Source organism: Acomys minous (assembly GCF_964271855.1).
Source record: "Acomys minous genome assembly, chromosome: 10".
Lineage (NCBI taxonomy): Eukaryota > Metazoa > Chordata > Mammalia > Rodentia > Muridae > Acomys > Acomys minous.
This window is the reverse complement of record NC_140491.1, coordinates 49,723,130-49,731,841: the sequence shown is the minus strand read 5'-3', so window position 1 is coordinate 49,731,841 and position 8,712 is coordinate 49,723,130.

Genomic DNA, 8,712 nt, shown 5'->3' with positions numbered 1-8,712 from the left:
CACAAGCCTGTCCCAGTCCAGCCTCGGCCTCTTTGTTTAGCACTCACTCACTGGCAGTGGCTCTGGAAGACACTTGTCAAGGTCACCCCATGAGTTTCAGTGGCTTATCCCAGCGATCCAACCAACTTGAACAAGTGGGGGATATGGGGGAGGGGGGGGGAGAAGGGTCCAGCAGTGGGAGAGGGACTTGGCAGGTCAGTTAAAAAATAACCCTGCAAAGCTTAGGGTGGTGACATATAGTGTAATCCCAGCGCCAGAGGGGCCAAGGTAGGAGGCTTGCCAAGAGTTGAGGCTAGCCTGGGCTATAGAGTGAGCTCAAGGCCAGGCCAGTTAGGGATACCTAGAGAGACTTGTCTCAAAAGGCCCAAACCAAAGCCAAACCAAAAGTCTACTAGGCATTCAAACCTTATAGAACAGGACCCAGAATAGGTCCTGATGCCCATTAGGTACAAGGGTACGTGTAATGAATGACTGAATGAATGAATGAATGAATGAAGTGAGAAAAGTTGGCCTGTAATCCCAGCACGTGGGAGGTGGGAACAAGAGGATCAAGGCTTCAGTGTCATGAGGCTGGAGAGGCGGATCAACGGTTAAGAGTGGGATTATTCCCAGGGAGCCCCAAGTTCAACTCCTAGAATCCATGTCAGATGACTCACAACCGTACACTGGGCGGGGGAAAAAAGTAATTAAAAGTTCAGGGCCATCTTTTGTATAGACACTGAGGGCCTCTGTCCTATGTGAGACCCCATCTCAGTAAAAATAAATACATATGTACATACATACATACACACATACATACATGCATGCATACATACATACATACACACACACGCATGCATACATACATACATACATACATACATACATACATACATACATACAAAAGAGAAGAGAGAATGCCTGGAAAGGTTAGATTCGGCCACAGGTGAATGTGGGCTGTAGGTTTTTGCTCTGCTCCAACTCCTCTCTGCTTAGTTAACCCTAGAGTCCCAGTTCTTCTAGGGTTACTAGACTGTACCCAAAGATGAGCTACACCCAGCTCAGGTGGGAAATAGTCAAAGCTCTTTTGCTTGCTTGTTTGTGTGGATGTATGTTAATTAATTGTGTGTGTGGTGTATGTACTCGGGGGTGTGTGCCCATGTGTGTGCAGGAGCATGTGGCCAGCTGCACGTGGAAGCCAGGAGTAGAAACCCAGGTGCTCTGCGCTGTCACTCTCTGGCCTTTTCCCTTTGAGACAGGGTCTCTCACTGGATCTGGAACAAGGCTGGCAGGCGGCCAGTCCCAGCACGCCTTCTGTCTCTGCCCGGCCCTAGCTCCACAGTAGGGTTTCAGGGGCACACAGCATGCCCAACTGTTTACACGGGTTCTGGGGATTTGAACTCAGGTCCTCATGCTTGCACAGCAAGTGCTCTGATCCACTGAGCCATCTCCCAGCCCCAAATGTTCAGAGTTCTGTGGCCAGAGTCCTTGTAGGTCAGCGACCATCTCTGCATCTTCACTGGTCCTTTGAGACGTTCTTGGGAACAGACACTACAAGCCTTTTCCTGGCTATGCCTGCTTTGCTGCACTCAATCTGAGTCCCTGGATTAGCATCTTTGTAAGTAAGGCTGAAATGTGGAGGGGCAAAGACTGGGGCCCGCGTAAAGCATGGGATAGAAAGGTAACCTGAGGGCAGCGGAGATAACAGTACTGGTGGCTGTGTTAACACCCCTGACTATGATGGTGGAAGCAAGGGGCTGACAGGAATAGTAGTGACAAGTGGAAGGGACGGATGGCAGAGGTGGAGGCCATGGTGATGAGGATGATGGTGGTGCCGGTGGGGGAGGTGCTGATGGCACAGGTGGTGGGGAAAGCCATGGAGCGAAGGGAGGGGTGGTACTGGCAGTGGTGATGAGGGGCTGAGGGGGAGGAGCGATGGAGCGATGATGGGAGTGAGTGTGACACTAGTGCAAAGGGTGCTGGGAGAATGGGAGGTGAAGACGGTGGTGTGTGTGTGAGGGAGAAGGTGAGGCCAGCCACAGTCATCAAGAGGGCAGGGACGCCCGGAACTGCTCACTGGTCCAGTCCTCCAGCTCAGTCATGCCAGCTTCTGAGGAGTTTAAGGGTGCAAACTCAGGCCCCCGGGACTAATCCCAGGGCTGAGGAAGGGGCACCTAAGCCCCTTGAAAGCCATACAGACGTAACAAAAATGAACGTGCAGGTTGCTCCTGTGCCCCAGGGACGTGATCCAGGATTTCCCATTATCCCTGCCCACCGAGCTCACTGCTGCTGGGGACTTGCTTCTGTCCCTGACACTGATTTACTCGGGAGGTCACAAGGAGTCCTGATCTGTGTAAGGGACACAAAACCACTAGCTGCTTCCTGGGTTTGCTGTGATGATCAAACAAGCTATACATCTGAAGAAGGTAGCTGAGAGCAGGGCACAAGCAAGCTCTTGGTAAAGGTACCTCACTCCATGGTCATCATCATCATCATCACCACCACCTAGTTCCAGAAGACCCATTTAGTGGATGTGGAAACTGAGGCCTGGGGTGGTTGTATTCTTGGAGGAGAAAGCAAGGGGAAGGGGGTGGCAGGGGGTGGACCCCTGCTGAAGAGGGAGCTGCTAGGAGCTATATTTGAGCTTCTGGAAGGATGACTAAGAAGGCTGATAACAGGCTCTGGGGCTCAGGGCGGCAGGCAGGCCGGGGGCAGCTGCCAGGGAGAACCGCCCCCCTGGAGACGGCTGTCTCCAGAGGCCCCTCCCAGCTCCTTGTTTTGTCTCACTCTGTGGAATGCGCCAGGCAGATGCTACGGCTCAACCTGCCCCTTTCTGGAAACTTCTCACGCTTCCCTCCCCTTCAGAGTGTTCATGGGTGGAGAGGGAGAGCTCTGAGGAGGGCGGGGAGCGGGCCAGCCACTTTCCTTATCACCCTGCGAGGCCAGGCAGAAGGTCCCCAGTGACTGAGGCTTAAACTTAGTGCAGGGCAAGAATGGACAGTGCTCCTCAGGACACTCGACAAAAGAGGTCAGGTGATTGTTGAAGCCTTGCTTGGTCGAGGAGTCTGAGGTAACAAGCAGAAGAGGAGAAATGCCTGGGAGCCAGGTGAAGAAGGCTAGGGTGTAGAAGACCCACCGGAGAGAGGATTCTAATTTGGTCCTGTGTCCTCTTGGCCTGGTGACGCAGACATAACACATGGGTTGGGGAAGAAGAGAAGCCGTTTTCCCTTCCTTTCCCTTCTCCTCTTCCTTGATTCCTCTGGCTCTACCTCTTATCTCCTTCTCTGCCTTCTGCCTGACTGGGACGCGTGGTGAATAAAGTCACATAGCCGTGGCGCTATGTCTGGAAAGGTGGCTCAGAGATGTCAGAGATGTCTGGAAAGGTGGCAGAGGTAAGCAACAGGGAAGAGAGCTCGGGCAAAGGAGCACTCCTTCTCTGAGGGGCCTCATTGGTAACAAGTGTCACGGTATAGGGCAGGCCCCCCTTCCCCCCTTTCCTCCTTGTTCACTTGCTGCCACTCAGGAGGAGGAGGAGGAGGAGTGACTTTCCCAAGGTCACACAGCTGGGGCTGAGCTCAGACGTCCCTCCTCCCTCTCCTGGGCTCCCCCTCCTCCCAGGCAGCCAGGCACCCGATGTCAGCTGCTCTGAAGTGAGTGGCTATTTTTATTCTGGTGCGAGGGACCTGGAACAGCAGAGCCATGTAGGTTAGAAGACTCTAGGACACCAGCAAGCAAGGAAAAGCTCAGCGTATGAACAAGACCCTGCTAAGCTCCCCTGGGGGACTCTTGTTCCTTGAAGACTGCTCTGTCCTGGGCTGGGTCTCCAAACAGTTCTTCATTGGAGGTCAGAAAAGAGCAAAGAATCAGAGTAAGCTGTGTTCGCGGCCCTCATCCTGAATCCAGCTTGAACTCTAATCTTGAAACTGACAGAGCCTTGATCCCATACCAAGACCAAGCCTCTGCTTTAGGTCGCCAAAGAGCCCTGACCATCACTTTAGAAATACTCTTTGACTAGTCACTTACAGAACCCTGATCTATGCCTGATAAAAGGCTGGTCCCAACCTGAGACCGTCATCCTGGACCTAGACTCAGCCCTGATCCTAGCCTAAAGACTGAACCCTAGTCAGAGCGACCACTAACTTCAGCCAGGCTTAGCTATTGCTTGAGACTAAATCCCGGCTCCGATATAAAATAGAACTGGTTTTAGTCACAGAGCCCTGAGCTTAGTCATTGACTGGTCCTTGGCCTCATAATGAATTTTCATTATGTATTGTGAAAATTCTGTTTACTTCAGTCATAAATGGAGCCCTGAATCTTGTCAAAGTCCAATCCTGAGCTTATGACCCTGGTCATATACTTGTATACTCAGCCTTAATACCAGCCAAAAACTAAATCTTGACTTCATCCCAGGTTTACTTGTAAACCTACAGGGATCTTGTTATTGCTATTGTAATTGATATGTGTGTGTGTGTGTGTGTGTGTTTGTGTGTGTGTGTGTGTGTGTGTGAGAAAGAGAGAGAGAGAAAGAGAGAGAGAGAGAGAGAGAGAGAGAGAGAGAGAGAGAGAGAGACACGCAGGCAGGCAGGCAGGCAGGCAGACAGACAGACAGACAGACAGACAGATAGATGTAGCCTAGTCTGGTCTTGAACTTGTGATCCTCTTGCTTCCCTACCCTCCCCCCCCACTTTTTAAAAAAAGATTTATTTGTTTTGTGTATATGAGTACGCTGTCTTCATGCACACCAGAAGAGGGCACTGAGTTGTATTACAGATGGTTGTGAGCCACCATGTGATTGCTGGGAATTGAACTCAGGACCTCTGGAAGAGCAGCAAGTGCTCTTAACCTCTGAGGCATCTCTCCAGTCCTGCCTCCCTTCTTAAATCTTCATTTAACTAAGAGCTGACTCTGACGCTGATGAGCCTAAACTCATGACAGTCTAGGCTTCAGTACCAGCCTACCCAAGGAAAGCTGGGGGCTTAGACTGTACACTGCCACCCAAGGAGTATGGGTTGTGAGCAGGGTCTGTCCCGGGAGGCCTTGTGCTGCTGAGGCCAGGATCTTTCTGGTGCTGCTGCAGCCATAGTTTCCCTTGCTGGATCCTCTAGCTGGTGGTCAAGCCTTGGAAGAGCAAGCTGTGGTCCAACAGCCACAGCGTCCAGGTTAATGCAATGAGAGTGGTTTGGTGGCGTCTGTCCAGTGAACACCAAGGACCCACGGGGGAACTGGGGCTTGGGTGTGTCAGCAGAAAAGCCATGGGCTCTGTGGGACCTTTGGCTTCAGTCACCATGGGACCCTTTTTAGGAGAGATAGAGCCTGGGGGATGGGGGGGGAGGAGCCAGCACATTGTATTCCATCGTTTTGGAAACAAAATTTACTACTTGTGTTTAGCTGACATATACTTACAGGAAATATCAGAAAAGGCACAAAGAATGAAAAATTACCTATAATTTTAACCTCCAAGAGATAGCCATTTTTATTTTTGGACTTTTTCTTTTAGATTGTTTTGATCTAATCAAATATATTTGAGTATACATATTTTATAAGACTGGTTGGCTGCTATGTGGGCCATCGCATCCATTACCATCTGCGCCCTCAGCAGGAGCAGGAATGTGCTTGGTCTTGCCTCCAGCCTTAGGAATGGGTCAAAACTGGTTATTCCAACGACACACTCTAGGGGCATCTCATTGGATCATACAAAGTTAGTGGGCTCTTGAAGAAAATTTGAAAAAAAGAACTTATGTTCTGTCCTGGCAACTTAGAAAGAATGAGAAAGAAAGAAAGAAAGAAAGAAAGAAAGAAAGAAAGAAAGAAAGAAAGAAAGCTCACCCTTCCCTCCCTCAGAAACGCTCCTCCCCAGCCACGCCCCTCCCCACCCCCTTTAAAGCTGGCGTCTCACTATGTCCTTCTGGCTGGCCTGAAGATCCACCTACCTCTGCCTCCTGAGTGCTGAGGTTACAGGTGTGTTCTACTACACTCAGCTTTGAGGTTTTGTTTTGCTTTGTTTTTTGCCTGTATTTATTTGTGTGTGTGTGTGTGTGTGTGTGTGTGTGTGTGTGTGTGAGAGAGAGAGAGAGAGAGAGAGAGAGAGAGAGAGGGAGAGGGAGAGAGAGAGAGAGGGAGAGAGAGAGAGAGTGTGTGTGTTTGGGTTTGGGTGTGGGCATGCCACAGCTTGCTGGTGGAAGTCAGACGCAGCTCCCAGGAGTTGGTTTTCTTTTCTTTTCTTTTTTTCTCCCCCCCTCTGTGTAGCCTTGGCTGTTCTGGACTCTCTTTGTAGGCCAGGCTGGCCTTGAACTCAGAGCGATCAGGCTGCCTCTGCCTCTGAGTGCTGGGATTAAAGGCGTGCGCCATCACCGCCCAGCCAGGAGTTGGTTTTCAACTACTTTGTGAGCTCAAGGCATTCAAGTCAAACTCAGGTTGTCCCGCTTTGCGGCAAGCACCTTCACTTTCCGAGCCACCTAGCCAGCCCTCTGCGTTATTGGTTTGTTTGTTTGTTTGTTTATGCTGTCTCTCTGGACACTGAGCTCAAATCAGCTCAATGATTTGGCTGGACTGGCTGGCTAGCCAGCCCCCAGCACCTTCCTGTCTCCTGGTGCGCTTGGCTTCTCGGCGTTCTAGGGAGCAGAGCTCAGGCCCCTATGTCTGCCCAGCAAGGCCTTAGCCCCCTGAGCCCTCTCTGCAGCTCTATGCTTCTTTCAAGCTCCTAACAATCAAGCAGTTGGGAGGGAGATGTAGGAGGGTCTTACTCTGTAAGCTGGCCCTGAGTTTGAGGCAATTGTCTTGCCTCTGCCTCCTGAGTAAGTGTGCACCATCACACAAGGTTAAAATTGTGTACGTGTGTGTGTGTGTGTGTGTGTGTGTGTGTGTGTGTGTGGCATTCTTTTAGATTTGTTTTATTTGATATGTGTTGATGTTTTGTCTGTATGTCTGTGCACCACATGTGTGCAGTGCTTACAGAGGCCAGAAGGGGGCATTGGAACTGGAGTTAGACAGAGATGGTTGTCAGCCACCAAGTGGGTGCTGGGATTTGAACCCTGGTCCTGCCATCCCATGCTCTTAACCCTACAGCTAGAGAGAGAGAGAGAGAGAGAGAGAGAGAGAGAGAGAGAGAGAGAGAGAGAGAGAGAGAGAGACAGACACAGAGACACAGAGACACAGAGAGAGACAGAGAGAGCGATGGAGAGAGAGATATTTTTGAGTCAGGCTCTCATAGGTTAGGCTGGCTTTGACCTCACTATGATGCTGAGGATGACTTTTTAAATTTTTTATTTGTATTTCCTGTATATGGATGTCTTGCCTGCTAGCATATCTGTGTATTACGTGCATTCCCCCAGTGCCTGCAGAGGACAGAAGAGGGCATCAGATCACATTATAGATGCTTGTGAGCCATCATGTGGTTGCTGGGAATTGAACTCAGGACCTCTGGAAGAGCAGACAGTGCTCTTAATCTCTGAGCCATCTCTCCAGCCCTAGATAGGTATCTTTTTAAAAGGATTTTAGAGTTTAAGAGATAGCTTAGCATGTAGGATCAATTGTTGCATTAGCATGAAGATCTGAGTTTGGATCCCCACACCAGTGCGAAAAGCTGGCCATGCAGATAGAACACTCATATGCATAAAAATAAATAATACAAAAAACCTATCTATCTATCTATCTATCTATCTATCTATCTATCTATCTGTGTGTGTCTTTGAGTGTGTGACACCACATACCTATGAAGTCAGAGGACAATCTGTGGGAGGCTCGTCTCTCCTTTTGTCTCACAGGTTTTGGGAATTGAACTCAGCACATCTAGCTTAGCAGCAAGCGCCTATAATCACTGAACCATCTTGCCGACCCCAAAGTCACCCCCCCCCCTTTTTTGGTTTTTTTTTTTTTTTTTTGGTTTTTCGAGACAGGATTTCTCTGTGTAGCCTTGACTGTCCTGGACGTGCTTTGTAGACCAGGTTGGCCTTGAATCCACAGCGATCCGCCTGCCTCTGCTTCCTGAGTTCTGGGATTAAAGGCGTGCGCCACCACACCCGGCCCCCAGTCCCATTTTTAATATGCATTTTGAAGGGGTGGAGTAAGCTGAGGAAGGTAAAAATACCTCGGATCACAAAGCAGCCTTGGCTCCATGTTGACAAGGTTCTCTGGATTCAGTGGGAAAGGGCACAGTGCGTTCTTGCTGTCTGCCAGGGATTGGTTCCAGGGCACCCTTCCATACCCAAACTCAAAATATTAGGATACTCAAACCCATAGATAAAGTAGCTTAATCTTTCCCTAAAACCTCATCATCTCTAGAGAATTTATAACACCTAATACAATGCAAATGCTATAAATACTTGTCACACTCCATTGGTTGGAATGATGACAAGAAAAGAGAGCACGCGTTCAGTACAGAGGCAGTTTTCACTTCCTAATATTTCCAACTCCAGACTGGTTGAATCCAGGGTAACAGAGAGCTGACTGTTCTTGCTGTGTCTGCCGAAGGCGTGAGGAGGTGAAGTGGCACCTGCATCCTCTTTGGTCTGGGCGGATGACTTGGGGTGGGGGGGAGGTGTTTGGGGCGCAAACCCAAACCTATGACTTGGTCTAGTTTACATTTCTGAAACAGTTTCTAACCCGCAAAATGGAGTTCACTGGCAGAGGGGGAGTTTTGATGAGGAAAGGGAAGAGCTGATAATGGAGGGCTCACAAAGCTGGCGACTGCCCTAATAACCCCAGCCTCAGGAGGTTGAGACAGGAGCATTGCTT